The sequence below is a fragment of the Sus scrofa genome, chromosome 11, assembly GCF_054392235.1.
Source record: "Sus scrofa isolate SSC_HxYL_T2T_F1_AM1 chromosome 11, Sscrofa_HxYL_maternal_Yorkshire_Landrace_v2.0, whole genome shotgun sequence".
NCBI classification, from domain to species: domain Eukaryota; kingdom Metazoa; phylum Chordata; class Mammalia; order Artiodactyla; family Suidae; genus Sus; species Sus scrofa.
This window is the reverse complement of record NC_139393.1, coordinates 76377203-76393137: the sequence shown is the minus strand read 5'-3', so window position 1 is coordinate 76393137 and position 15935 is coordinate 76377203. Positions and strand designations below refer to the sequence as shown.

The 15935-nt window shown below is 41.0% G+C and overlaps 1 protein-coding gene and 1 long non-coding RNA gene across 5 annotated transcripts in view; one reads left to right on the top strand and one right to left on the bottom strand.

Annotated features, from left to right (window-relative positions):
- PCCA (propionyl-CoA carboxylase subunit alpha) overlaps nucleotides 1-15935 on the bottom strand; it is a 365469-nt gene that overhangs the window by 109931 nt on the left and 239603 nt on the right.
- Nucleotides 9819-14907, top strand: LOC146398699 (uncharacterized). Its single transcript, XR_014819857.1, has 2 exons — nucleotides 9819-13814; nucleotides 14116-14907. It is a non-coding gene; the product is annotated as an uncharacterized LOC146398699 (long non-coding RNA).

Sequence of the window (15935 nt, the reverse complement as noted above, 5' to 3'; positions counted from 1 at the left end):
CATAGAATCATATTGCACAATCATTTTTTTTTAAGTTGTCTCATTTTTTTTTTTCTTAAGGAACACTATTAAATGTGACAGTAGGCAACAAGCTCCCTACATAAGGAGAAATTCAATACTTCATTTTCCCCCAATTTATTATAGAGCTAAAACTAACACCATCTGCATAGCTGCTAAATGTGGAATTTCTTCCCATGGCAGAGAGCTCGATATAAAGAGAAGGACTAGCCATGAGGGACCCAGGGCTCTGGCTTCATGCTCTTTAATCACCCAGGAACCCTGGGTGAGGCACTCAGTCTTCCAGGTCTCATGTGTTCGCCACTTTGCCACAGGAGTTGGGCAAGGGGAGCCAAAATCTTGTACCTTCTAAAATTCTCTAATTTCTTTCCTTCAAATATGAACTCATGAAAATGGTAATCAACTCTATTTGGGATCCTATGTATAGCTATCCACAGAACAGAAATAAACACACGAACTGGCCACTTCTTCACTATCGTTCTTTGTCCCAAGAAAATTCTGGGCATACCACAGCAGTTTAGTACATTAACTCCAACTCAGAAGAGATGTCAGTTCAGAGGAAAGTTCACAGCAGAGAATAAATTCCTGGAAACAAATACACACTGCTATATTACTGACAGGGGGAAAAAAAAGACTGTTTAAAACAAATCTTTTTCCTCTAAACACTAGGATTATTACCTATTTATTTATTTATTTTTATTTTTTGTCTTTTTTTTTTTTGCTATTTCTTGGGCCGCTCCCGCAGCATGTGGAGGTTCCCAGGCTAGGGGTCGAATCGGAGCTGTAGCCACCGGCCTACGCCAGAGCCACAGCAACGCGGGATCCGCAACCTACACCACAGCTCACGGCAACACCGGATCGTTAACCCACTGAGCAAGGGCAGGGATCGAACCCGCAACCTCATGGTTCCTAGTCGGATTCATTAACCACTGCGCTACGACAGGAACTCTGGTTATTACCTATTTAAAAATATTACCTTGAAGTGTTTAAGAATTCACATTTAGTAATAGGAATCAAACGTCAGCTACAGGAAAGGGATATGTACATTTAATTCATATGGGTACCAATTATAGGGCTGGAAATATTAAGAAAGCATAAAAATTAGAATAGCTTAAGGAAAATGAAACCTTAAATGCCTTACTAAATTCAAAACAATAAAGTATGACACAATGCACTAACATATGTGGATTATGTAGCTTTCAGATGTTTTTGGCATCACTTATTAATCATTTATAACACAATTGATGAAATACACAAGATGAGTACATAAGAACACTTATAAAGGTTATGAGAAGCCTGGGAATGTAACTCAGTAAGTTAGAGAATTTAAGGAGGCAGATGACATACTTGCATGGGGCTGTGGCAATAATATGCCATATTAACACTGTTTTGTTTTTTCTCACATGAAGTCATTACACCAGTTTCCAGCGTTGATTAACCTCTCGGTATCATTCAAGGTGTTGATTTTTTTAACCTATGACTAAGATAGTATTAACTCGAGTTTGCTTTAATGGTGAGCTTCTTCTAATGGCGCGAGTGAAACTAATCAGATCGGCCGTGCCCCTGAACTCACCCTCCAGGAGATGGAAATCTGTTCTTCTGTGTGCAAAGCAAATGCCTTCAAATTTCCTTTGTTGCTGTTGCTTAAAATAAAAATAAAAAATAAAACCCTGCTTCATATTAGCATTTTACTTTGTCTTTTCCTGAGAGTGAGGAAGTCTGAAGCACGGCAGGAATATATTCATCATGCCTTTTTTGGTACATAATGTTTTAGTAATTCTATAAATCTCAACATCTCAGTTTTTGATGTCTTCAAAAACGATTAGACAACATTCTATAAAAATGTACCTCATGCTGATAAAGTTAGAACATAACTCCTGGAGTTCCCACTGTGGTGCAACAGAATTGGTGGCACTTCTGGAGCACTGGGATACAGGTTGGACTCCAGGTCCAGCAGAGTGGGTTAAGGATCCGGCACTGCCACAGCTGCCACTTAGGTTGCAATTGCAGCTTGGGTCTGATCCCTGGCCTGGGAACTCCATGTACCACAGGGCAGCCAAAAAAGAACAAAAGAAAAATATAATGCTCCTATCAGTACAAGTTAAATTCAAGTGAATTTTATTTTATTTTTTGTTTTTAGGGGCACACTCGCAGCATATGGAGGTTCCCAGGCTAGAGGTCGAATAGGAGCTACAGCTGCCAGCCTATATCACAGCTCATGGCAACGCCGGATCCTTAACCCACTGAACAAGGCCAGGGATCAAACCCGCAACCTCATGGTTCCTAGTCAGATTTGTTTCCTCTGTGCCATGATGGGAACTCCCAAGTGAATTTTATTAATAATAAATTCATTGAAAATTTAATGAAATATAAAATGCAAAGAAATAAACATTTCAATATAAAGATTTTCAAAACTTTCAACCAAAATACACAGTGGCTACTTATCCTGCATTTAACCTACTTGTACATGTATTTTGATTCTTCAAAAGCATACTACTGGTACAGTAACTTTCTTTTCAACAAAAATTAATGTTTTTCAACCCACTAGTATCTTGCAAGGAGGCAAAGAGGGTTGCTCTCCTCCATGTGGACACAGAGTAAGACTGCCACCTCCCATCCCCTAAAGGTCAAATGCAGTCACATGAGGTGCCTTTGCCAATGGACCGTGAGCAGAGAACACAGGCTGAACCTCTAATAGCCACGCATGACCCCCATACTATTGTTTTCCTTTGTAAGGGCAACAAGCAGCAGGATAGCCTGAGCCTCCTGCAAGGATGCACCCAGCAGACACACAAAGGACATCTAGTATGTGCAAGAAACAAACTTTGGGTGTTTTAAAATTTTTTCTTTAATTTTAATTATTTCTGTCTTTTTAGGGCCACACCTGCAGCATATGGAAGTTCCTAGGCTAGGGGTCGAAGAGGAGCTGTAGCTGCCAGCCTACACCACAGCCACAGCAACACCAGATCCAAGCTATGTCTGCGACCTATATATCACAATTCACGGCAACACTGGATCCTTAACCCACTGAGTAAAGCCAGGGATTGAACCCACACTCTCCTCGATATCAGTTGGCTTCGTCTCCCCTGAGCCACAATAGGTAACTCCTAATTTAATTTTTAAATTTTTGGCTGTGCTCTTGGGATGAGGAAGTTCTAGGGTCCAGGGGTCGAAGCTGAGCTGCAGCAGCGACATCAGGTTCTTAACCTGCTGAGTCACCAGGGAACTCCTACTTTTGTCCTGTTAAGTCCCTTAGGGTGGCAGTTACTTGGAAGATATTTGAGCTAATCCTTAATGATACATGGAGCTGTGTTCTGAGGCACCTTTCACAAGTCATGTGGATTTTTCTTCTTTCCATCAAAGTCTTACATGAGGGAAAAAGAACTAATGGTACATTAAGATGCATTTAAATCTGCAACTGATGTCAGCAATGTTAAACTGATCCTTCAGAAAATGATCTTTTGGAAACCATCTGCTCTGCTCCTTCTAGCTCCGTGGTAAATTGAAGCTTAGTTTGCAAAACAAACAAATGACTTTTATCACCAGTAACGTTTAAAGAACTGAAAAGATTCTCCAGCTTATTTATTGTATTACATTTCCAAGAAGAATAAAATTTATTTTTTGAAAAGTTCAAATCCAAATTTCTTCACTGTGTTCAAGCTGCAGAGGGCAGAGGACACCTCACTCCCTGCTAGCAAACTCTCAAGGGCAGACACACTGACCCTTAAGCCTCCCCTCCCCGCAGCTCCAAGGAAGGAGGAGCCGCCAGCCCTGCCTCCCCGTCCTCCTTCCTTCCTCTTCCCAGCTCCTCATTCAACAAATGTTTCCTGAGAAGCACAAGGGATAAACAAGACAAGGTCCTCATCCTTATAAAGCTTCTATTTTAGTATGAAAAGATGGAAATTAAACACGTGGGCAAAGAAATGAGGAAGATATAATGAAAGTTTATGATAAATGCGATGAAGGCATCACACTCTGTCACATGATAGCAAGTAATTACAGAGCCACTTAAGAGGCCTAGAATCTGTTCTTGCTTCCTCAGGTAAAAACAAAAATGAAGACAAAAGACTCACCATAACCAAAACCCTCTCAGCTTCACCAGAAATAGTGAGTAAAAGAATCCGACATCAAACAGGAGTATACTAAAAACATGACACATTTATTCAATCACAATAGTGATCAAACGACGGTCTATTAATTCCTACAAGGTACCAAGTTAGAAACAATGTAGACTTTCCAAAAATATGTCCATCATATTCTCTAGAACATACTTCATAAACTGCTCTGGTAAGAGACGGCTAAAAAAACAAACAGCTCAGCCTATTATTTCTAGTCCGTAAATGCCGTGTAGCCAACTCTGTATTTTCAGTCTCTCACATCCGCCTTCCCCGGGGTGAGGATGCCCGGCGTCCCCGCGGGGTGAGGATGCCCGGCGTCCCCGGGGTGAGGATGCCCGGCGTCCCCGGGGTGAGGATGCCCGGCGTCCCCGGGGTGAGGATGCCCGGCGTCGAGGTCACCACGACCTCCCGTCCGCCCTGCGGCTTCATCGACGCCAGGAGACGCCTTCCCTCCTCACTGCTCTGAGCTCTGCTCCCAAAGGCGGGCAACTCCCAGCCGATTCCTAAAGGAAGCCTTCGCTGCGTCCCCTGCTCTCCAGATAAACCCAGACCACGTAACAGGGCTCCTGAATTTCCGGAGCAGAGGGCTCTGCTCATTTCCCCACGGCCTCCCCCTTCGCCCTCTTCTCCCAGCCACACGGAAGTTCTTCTACTCCCACAGACGTATCAGATCATTTTGGTTCTTTTTATGTTTCTTACGTGTATCTTCAAACTCGGACCCCTTGCCCTCCCCCCGCCCCCACGCGCCGTCGGTAGGACTCGGCTGGGGCTTTACTTCCTCGTTTCCCACCTAAGGCCACCCACAGCCCCCGCCCATCAGGTGAGGGCTCCCCACGTGCTCTCCACAGGGCCGCCTCTCCCCGTCATCACTCACTTGTTCTTCTCGGCTGACACAGCCTCTGTCCTTGTCGCCCTCCACAGATGACAAATTCTACGAGGAGCCCATCATCATCTCCCTTGACTACTACTGGTTCTCCAGGACCCACACCCTTTGAGGTCGCCTGCAACAGCAATTCATCTATATTCAACAGAAAGGATTAAAGTGGCTACAAAGGAATTAAAATTCATCTAATGGTCGAGTGACTCAGTAAAGGCACTTTATGCTCACTGTTCATTTTAGTCATGAATAAGTTTGAGGGGCCAATAATATTGTGACAAAGGAAATAAAATAACTTTCAATAAATTTTTGAAGCAATGGAAGGAATTTTTCCAGTGCTCAAATGGGCTCCTAGACTACTATGGATGATTTATAAGGACTTATGATATTGAACTGAACTCAACCTGATTATCCTGGTGTCAACACTGCAAGTCTTTTTCCTAACAAAATTATTCAGAAAGAAGAATCGCTGAAACCAGGCGATAATACTAAAAATCACTTGAAGTCTTAATTACAGTATTTGCCAACTCTAATAATGCCAACAACCAATAACATGTAGTGATGTTCATTTCCAAGGAACTGGATTTCACAACTTATTTTTTTCTTCATTGAGTCACATAACAAGTCACTTGACTCTTGAGCACAACAGGACTGAGTCAGTCAAGAGGGTACAGGTGCAACTGCACAGGCAATTTTCCAGATTACAGGGGCCGGAGCTTCACTTTTTTATGCAATTCAGTTCCATGGCTCCAAAGTGCAGGGCCACACCCACTGAACAAGGCTGCATTTAAAAAGTAAACAGATGCCACTGTGCGCGGTTATTCTTCAGACCTGATTTTTCTATCACCTCGTTTATCTGACCCCCTCCTCAAGCTGATTTGGGTGAGTTGGCTTTGAAAGGATCTCCTTTAGCGTGAGGGGCATGAGGTAAAGAGGTCACAGCAGAAAGGAAGTTACTTTGGGACTGTCTTCCTTAAACCAAGAGTAAGGGAGAAAGATCCCACTCCATCAGGGATGTTTCAGGACCAATGAAGTTCTAGGAATCCTGGGACCCTGAGCAAAACTTTTGGAATGAGCTCTCACTACCTCTTGGTATTAGCCAAACATACATCTCTTTAACTTCTCTATGTGGTTGTCTCTGGGTTGTTTATAGACCTAAAGGAGGAAAAATGAGAGGTCGTTGGAAAGACGACAAATCTACTCTGACTCAGTTTCCTTTCAAGGTACTGTCCTTCCTTTGCTTTGTTCTTTTAATTCAGATTAGATCAACACTTTTTTTTTTTTTTTATTTTGGCTGCACTTGAAGGCCAGAGACAGACCTTGCGGCAGAATGGCACCCAAGCCACAGTGACAACGCCAGATCCTTAACCCACTGAGCCACTAGGGAACTCCTAGATTGATCTCTTAACAGCCACCCCAAGTTCAGAATGCTGGCTGACAGAGTTTCAGTAATTGCACTTTGTGTACCTGGATGTCTAACACCAAGGTTCTTCAATCAATGAGCCAGCCGGTCCTCTGACTTCTTCCTCGGATGGCCTAGGCATTGCAGGACTGTGTTGGTAGGTAATTAAATTCCCTGATTTCAATAGATCCCTGTCTTCCAGACCCTTCCACTATAAACTTTTGAAACCTCTTTTTTGGGGGAGGTGAGGGGAGAAAGGGAGGTATAATCGATAATACACATAGAGGGTTCAAGTTTCAAAACGTACTAAGGAGACATCTAGTATAAAGTATGTGCCTACACCACAGCCACAGCAACACAGGATCCAAGCCATGTCTTCGACCTACACTACAGCTCATGGCCACGCCAGATCCTTAACCCACTGAGCGAGGCCAGGGGTCGCATCTGCATCCTCATGGATGCTAGTCAGATTTGCTTCTGCTGAGCCATGATGGGAACTCCTTTTGTGTGTGTGTGTGTGTAACCTTCTTTCTTCTGTCATGGGGTCAGCTAACCAGCTCCCAGTTCAAGGCCAACCATAGTTACTAGATTTGTTTTTTGGCTCCTTCCAAAGATACTTTACACATATAACAGGCATAAATACACACATTCTTTTTTACACAAATGAAAGCACATCGCACAATGATATATGTGCTTAATCTGTCAGAACAGAGGAGCACTCAAATCTTTTGAAATAGCTATACAGTAGTTCAATAACATGAATGTACTCTATTTATTTAACTATCCCATTTTTGATGGGCATTTTCTGTTGTCTCGAGTCTTCTGCTGTTACCCAAATTATTGCCAAAAACATCTCTACATATGAGCATATCCTATAGTACAAATTTACTGTCAAACTGCTCTCCATGGAGGCTCTTATCAATTTATAAGCCCACCAGTAATATATGTGGGCCTGCTTTCCTAACACCTAACAAAATTAGAAGGTTATCAAAATTCTCATTTTTGTCAAAATGTAGTTGGGAAATGCTACGTCATCATAACTTTAACTTGAATTTCTCTATGTGGGTTAGCAGATTTCGTCATTGTGAGAAGCCATTTAGATCGCCTTTTCTGCAAACCATCTTTGAACATTTTTTGCCTGGGTGGTCGTCTTTTGCATATTGGCTTGGAGGGATTCTTTATATATTAGGAACACTGCCCTTTTGTCCCTAAAATGAGCAGTAGACTTTCTCTCTGGTCTGTTGGCTTCTGTGTTGACTTCTGCGTTGTTTTTATATTTTTAGCACAAAATTTTAAAACTGTTTTAGCATTTCCTTGATTTATTTTCTCAGTATTTTTTCTCAAATGGAGAAGTAATTTTATCAAGAAAACAAATGTTTTTGCTGAAATGAAAGAATTCCATGTTTATACAACATGATGTGTTTCCATAAAAAAATCCATTAACAGAAAACATTTTCCTCAATAGGATAATATTTTCTGCTGCTTTGTCTAGAACAGTTTTATAAACTGGGGGGGAAAAAGGGTATAAATGACAAAATTACCAAATAAGAGACGTAGTTTACATGATCATAATACTGAATTACGGTCACAAGAAAAAAAATTGGAAAGACATTTTAAATATAAAATGTTGCATAACTTCAAAAACGTGCTTCAATTTTCTATCATTTATCACATACTACAAGTACATTTTCTAAATAGGATTACTATCCTGCATTAAAAGTCCCTAACAGTACTACGGCATTCATTTTAAAATGCTACTGCAAAAAATGTTCTTTTTCTGTCTGCCTATTGTGCATTTAAGTCATAGATAACTTTTTAACAAAAAGCCTAAATAGGTATAAATGTAAAAGTTATTTGACTCCATCTGTAGTCCTCCTTATGTTCAAGAATAAGAATCTATTCTAAAAATTGACCATAGGGGCAAAAGGATAGATATATCTTTTTCCTCAGAAAGGCATTTGAGAATTATTTCTTTAAAAGAACAACCATGACTCTTACCATGTCTCTGCACAAACTCCAGAAACTACATGTTTTAGCTTGACTCTCTACAAATGGGATTTAAAAAAAAAAAAAAAAAAAGATTATGAGCAGGTTAGGGATCCAACACCATTGCAGCTGTGGTGCAGGTCCTAACTGTGGTACTGGCTTGGCCCCTGTCCCAGGAACTTGCTGTGGGTGCAGCCAAAAAAGTAAAATAAAATAAAATGGATTTTGCTGTAAAATGCAGGCATAAATTCTTATTGAAGGTACATGTAAGATTCTTTTCATTAATACTGGAAAAACAAAGAAAATGTTAATTGGTGTGGAAGATTACTAGAAGATTGGCATATGCTTAGTTCACTCGGTTCTTCATCGTTATAAAAATGTTACATATGCTAAACAAGCAGATTGTGATCAACACTGCACAACTATAAATGTAATGAATTCACTGAGTAATAAAAAATAAAAACAAATGATACATAAAAATATTTAAATAGTTCCACTTCAAACAACATTTTCAAAGTCTTCTCTAAATAGCAAAACAAACTCTGGTAGAATGTTTTCTTAGTCAAGAAATCTAAAACAAAATGCAGGGAGATAGAACAAATGGGAAAGCACTGGCTATATTAGAGGAAGAAAAACCTCAAACAATGCGTATATAATTATTTCTTATTATGCATCCATATGTAATTATTATCTTTTATTCTTATGCTCATCACCATATTCTTTCTTCGAGAAGAAAAATACAGGGTAGTGATTTCAATGATATGAATACTACAAAACATTTCCCTCCCTCCACCACAGGCATCTAAAGTTGGGACAACTTTACATGAACCAAAATGAACATGATTAAGAAAACAAAATGAAAGCACAAACAAAATCTTTTAGATGCACGATCTTATCTATCTCAAAAATGGCACTGCTCTAAAAAAAAATTACTACTTACTTGGATAAGACTGTAAAATTTCTGCTAAAAATCAGTATTTTGAATTTTAACATAATTGGGAAAATGTGTTAATATCTACAAGAGGTAGTAAGATATTAAAAATGTTTTCTGACAGCTACTCTTTTTTTTTGGTCTTTTTATGGCCATACCCAAGGCATACAGAAGTTCCCAGGATAGGGGTCAAATTGGAGCTGTAGCTGCCAGCCTCTGTCACAGCAACACAGGATCTGAGCCATGTCTGTGACTTACACCACAGCTCACAGAAATGCTGGATCCTTAACCCGCTGAGCAAGACCAGGGATTGAACCCATGTTCTCATGGATACTGGTTAGATTCATTACCACTGAGCCAAGATGGGACCTCCCTCTGACAGGTACTCTTAACCAGCATATCTAATTGTGTACTTGGTAAAACTATACATTGTACAGGTAACGTGGTGTGATTCATTCACGTTCTTCCGATGCTTTCCATGCTTCCTTTATTTTTTTGTTTTTCAAACTTTTTGGCAGCGCCCACAGCATATGGAAGTTCCCAGGCCAGGGAGGCACTCAAGCCACTGCAGCGGTAACGCTTAACCCACTGCACCACAAGGGAACTCCATTCCCTGCTTTCTTTAAATGGTGCGACTTGAGCATCCGTGTTCAATCACAAAGAACGTTCTTTTTATCATGTGACAAAAACTATTCGGGCTAGAAACAAGTGTATTATTCCCTGTATTAACAAAGATTTATCACAGTCTCACAGAGCTAATTTTCCACGTCAGCGCTACTTTTTCTCAGAATTTTCTCCAGCAAAACTCTTTTGTCCAGTTAGATACAGAGAGGTGCTAGCTCACAGGCCTTGGAACCAAGCTGACCTACTTTAACTTTAGAGTCTACCCTCCAACTTGGGTGGCTTCAGGTACCTTATCTACTTAGTCTTTCTTTTTTTTTTTTTTTGGTCTTTTTGCTATTTCTTGGTCTGGGGCCGCTCCCGCGGCATATGGAGATTCCCAGGCTAGGGGTCCAATCGGAGCTGTAGCCACCGGCCTACACCAGAGCCACAGCAACGCGGGATCTGAGCCGCGTCTGCAACCTACACCACAGCTCACGGCAACGCCGGATCGTTAACCCACTGAGCAAGGGCAGGGATCGAACCCGCAACCTCATGGTTCCTAGTCGGATTCATTAACCACTGCGCCACGACAGGAACTCCTACTTAGTCTTTCTGAACCTCGGCTTCCAGCTCTTCTGTAAACGAGGGCTGGCAAGGTCTCCCCTGTCGGGGCGCTGTGCCACAACCTCACTCAGAGGCAGTGTGTGCCAAGTGTTTCCCTCGGTGCTTGAGACGGGAAACTACTCAATAAAACAGACCAAAGCAGCCAGCTGCCTCAGGAAATGCCTTTGAATAGGCTAAAGTACATCCCAAAAGCAATAAGGCAACTACAACAAGATAGGGAAATCCCTTCCTCACTTTACTGTTTATAGCAAATAAATAACAATAAAGCGGAGACAGTAAATACTTCTGTAACAAGCAATTAAAATTATCTACAAAAGATGTCTCTGATTTTTCAGCAAGCGTTGCTCTCCCACGCCACTATGTTCCAAAGTTTTTCTACTTACACTAGGATTGTGGAGGCAAGTCCTGGCTTATGTATAAATCATGTTCGAAATTGTTACCCTTTAGCCATCTCTGCAAAATAGAAGAACTTCTTCATCTTCCCCACATCTCTCCCTTCCCCCGGGGAAGCTGAGAGCTTTCTTCTTTCTCATGGATTTAATTAGGTGAACGCACCTCCATTACAGCATTTATCACTGTATTTTAATCACTTTCAAGTCTTTCTTCCCTTTACCATGGTAAGTAGAGACCGTTTCTGTGGATTCTCTAAGGGAAACAGCCACTAGTTCATCTTTTGTTTCCCCAACACAGTATCATATCCATATTGGTAATTTTGCATCGTTTTCTTGGGATGGATTTTGAGAAGTAGAATTGGTAGACTGGTGAATATCAGTGGTGAATATATATTCCTATTTAATCTGTCTTTTAGTTGCTGACATCTAGCCTGATAATTACTATTTGGAAAAAATATTATTTGAAACATTATTTGGAAGGTAAAATATGTCCACCATAGTAACAAGGATATAAATAAGTCTAAATACTTATTTAAATGTTTATGGTAAAAATACTCATGACAGAACTTGGTCAAGGTTCTGGGTAACCCAGATGTTTAGCCTTCTGAGGAAACGCCAGCTTGTTCCCCAAAGGGGTTGCACCGTGTCACCTCCCCAACAGTGAATGAGGATTACAGTTTCTCTACCTCTTTAACAACAGTTGCTATTATCTCACTTTTTATTATAGCCATTCTAGTGGGTGTGAGGTACTATCTCACTGTGGATTTGATTTGCATTTTCCTGATGACTAATGACGTTGAGCAACTTTGCATTTGCTTATTGGCAACTGTAAATGTCTTTAGATTCTTGGTTCATTTTTATATTGGGTTGTCTTTAATATTAAGTGTTCATTATGTATTTTAAATGCAAGTGCTTCACTGGATATATGATTTACAAATAATTTCTTCCCATTCTGTGGTTTGTCTTTTTGATTACTTTTAGCACCCTTTGAAGCAAAGTGTTAAATTTTGACAAAGACCAAATCATCAATTTTTTTCTTTTATTGCTTATGCTTTGGGTATTAAATCTACGAAACCACCTCATCATGCAAACTCATGTATCCCTATGTTTTTTCCTAAGACTTTTATTGCTTTTTATCTTTTGTATTTAAATCTTTTATCCATTTTGGGTTAATTTTCTTGTACTAACAACACAAGGTAGGGATCCAAATTCTTTCTTTTACATATGGATACCCAATTGCTCCAGCACCATTTGCTGAAAAGGCTAGTCTTTCCCCAGTGAATTATTTTAGCACCTTTTGTCAAAAATCACTTGACCATACATTTATGGGTTTGCTTCTAGATTCTGATTCTTTATTCTATTGATCTATATGTTTATGCTTATGCAAGTACTACACTGTCTTGATTTTAAGAGAGTTTTGTAATAAGTTTTGAAAGGGAGAACTAAGTTCTCCAACTTTGCTCTTTTTTTTTTCCAAGACTGTTTTGACTATTCTGGATTCCTTAACTCTCTATTGTGTGTTAGTATCAGCTTTTCAATTGCTGACAAAAATAAAGCTTGGATTCTGATGGGAATTACACTGAATCTAGAGATCAGTTTGGGAGGTACTGCCATTGTAACAATTTTAAGGCATTCGACTCATGAATATGAAATGTTCTCTATTTGGATTTTAATTTTTTCCATAGCATGTAGAAAAGAGGTAAGTTTTGTACCTCTTTTATTGAATTTACTCCTAAGCATATTATTCTTTTGATGTTTTTGTTAATAGAACTGGTTTTTTTGTTTGTTTTTTCTTTTTGTCTTTTTGCTATTTCTTGGGCCGCTCCCGCGGCATATGGAGGTTCCCAGGCTAGGGGTCGAATCGGAGCTGTAGCCACCGCGGCCTATGCCACAGCCACAGCAACGCGGGATCCGAGCCGCGTCTGCAACCTACACCACAGCTCACGGCAACGCCGGATCGCTAACCCACTGAGCAAGGGCAGGGACCGAACCCGCAACCTCATGGTTCCTCGTCGGATTCGTTAACCACTGCGCCATGACAGGAACTCCAGAACTGTTTTCATAATTTGTTTTTGGATTATTCTTGCAAGTGAATAGAAATACATTTGAGGAGTTCCCATCGTGGTGCAGCAGAAACGAATCCAACTAGGAACCATGAGGTTGCAGGTTCGATCCCTGGCCTTGCTCAGTGGGTTAAGGATCTGACATTGCTGTGGTGTAGGTCACAGACACGGCTTGGATCTGGCGTTGCTGTGGCTGTGGTGTAGGCCGGCAGCAACAGCTCCAATTAGACCCCTGGCCTGGGAACCTCCATATGCCACGAGTGCGGCCCTAAAAAGATAAAGAGGCAAAAAAAAAAAAGAAAGAAAGAAAGAAATGCAATTGATTTTTATATATTTATTTTGTATCCTGTACCCTTGCTAGTGCTAAGCTTGTTTATTATTTGTAATAACTTCCTTTTTTTTCAGGGCCACACCTGTGGCATATGGACATTCCCAGGCTAGGGGTAAAATGGGAGCTGTAGCTGCTGGCCTATACCACAGCCACGGCAAGGCAGGATCCCAGCCATGTCTGCGACCTACACTGCAGCTCACGGCAATGCTGGACCCCTAACCCACTGAGCGAGGCCAGGGATTGAACCTGCATCCTCATGGATACTAGTCAGATTCATTACTGCTGAGGCACAACGGAAACTCCTTTCGTTCTCTTTAGGGCTGAGTATTCCACTGTGTACATGTACCACATCTTCATCCATCCGTCCGTCATGGACATTTAGATTGCCTCCATGTCTTGACTATTGTAAATAGTGCTCCTGGGAACACCGGGGTCACATATCTTTTCCAATTAAGAGTTTTCTCCAAGAGTTCCCGTCGTGGCGCAGTGGTTAACGAATCCGACTAGGAACCATGAGGTTGCGGGTTCGGTCCCTGCCCTTGCTCAGTGGGTTAACGATCCGGCGTTGCCGTGAGCTGTGGTGTAGGTTGCAGACGTGGCTCGGATCCCGCGTTGCTGTGGCTCTGGCGTAGGCCGGTGGCTACAGCTCCGATTCGACCCCTAGCCTGGGAACCTCCATATGCCGTGGGAGCGGCCCAAGAAATAGCAACAACAACAACAAAAAGACAAAAGACAAAAAAAAAAAAAAAAAAAAAAAGAGTTTTCTCCAGATATTCACCCAGAAGTAGGAGAGCTGGATCTTACGGCAACTCTGTTTTTTGTTTTCTGAGGAACCTATATACTGTTTTCCATAGTGGTTGGACCAACTGACATTCCTACCAACAGTACAGGAAGGTTCCCTTTTCCCCACACCCTGCACAGAACTTAGTATTTGTAGACTTCTTAATGACGGCCATTCTGACTCAAGTGGAGTGGTATCTCATAGTTTTGGTTTGCATTTCTCTAATAATTAGCAACACTGAGCATCTTTCCATGTGCCTATTGGCCATCTGTATGTCTTCTTTGGAGAAATGTCTATTTAGGTCTTCTGCCTATTTTTTTAATTGGGTTTTTTGTTGTCGTCGTTATTGTGTTGTATGACCTGCTTGTATATTTTGGAAATTAAGCCATTGTTGGTCACATTGTTTGCAAATATTTCCTCCCATTCCAAAGACTGTCTTTTCATTTTGTTTACTGTTTCCTTTGCTGCGCAAAAGCTTTTAAGTTTGATCAGGTCCCATTTGTTTATTTTTGCTTTTATTTCTATTGCCTTGGGAGACTGACCTAGATCAGAGAATGTTCCCTTCTAGGAGTTATATCATGTCAAGTTTTATATTTAAATCTTTAAATAAGTCATTTTGAGTTTATTTTTGTGCATGGTGTGAGTGTGTTCTAACTTCACTGATTTACATGCAGCTGCCCAGTTTTCCCAGCACCACTTGTGGAAGAGATTCTTTTCTCCATTGCATATTCTTGCCTCCTTTGTCAAAGATTAATTTACTGTAGGTGTGGTTTTTTTGTTTGTTTGGTGTTTTTTTTGGGGGGGGGGCATACCTGTGGCTTGTAGAAGTTCCCAGACTAGGGGTCAAATAGGAGCTGCAGCTGCCGGCCACAGCCATAGCCACAGCCACAAAGGATCCGAGACAGGTCTGCAACCTACACCACAGCCCATGGCAATGCTGGATCCTTAACCCACTGAGTCAGGGCAGGGATGGAACCTGCATCCTCACAGATACTCCTCAGGTTTGTTACCACTGAGCCACAATGGGACCGACCTCCTGGTGTGTGGGTTTATTTCTGGGCTCTCTATTCTGTTCCATTGATCCATATGATTGTTTTTGAGCAAATATCATGCTGGGGTTTTTTTTGGCCACAGTTGCAGCACGTAGAAGTTCCTGTGCAAGGGACCCGAGTCACAGCAGTGACAAGGCCAGATCCTTAACCAGCTACACCACAAGGGAACTCCTGTACCATGCGGTTTTGACAACTGTAGCTTTGTAGTATCGTCTGAAGTCTGGAGAGTTACATCTCCAGCTTTGTTCTTTTTCTTCAGGATTTGTGTGGCAATTCTGGGTCTTTTATGGTTCCATATAAATTTTAGGATTATTTGTTCTAGTTCTGTGAAAAATGTCATGGGTAACTTGCTAGGGATCATGTTAAATTAAATCAAAATTTAAACATGTCATTCATATCACAGTATAAACACAAGTCTAGTCTCACTGTGACACTCTTCAGTTTAGACCCGAATTAATCTAAAGCAGTTCTGTCATGGATACTATCCAAGGGATTTAAGCTCTTCTAAACAAAAGAAATGTCACTGTAAAGTAAGTTTAGCCTAAAGCATGTCTCACAACATGAAATCTCAAGAAAACATTACATGAGGCTTCAGATTATTTGTTTTAAAAGAAATGCAGCTATCATACATTTGGAATTAGAATTAGAGATGCTCTTCTTTGTAAGAAAGGCAAAATATTACTTCTCAATAACAAAAGAAAAATGCATTAGGTATCAGGAAGTGGGTTTAGGATGTGGCTAAGTCTGGGAATACATT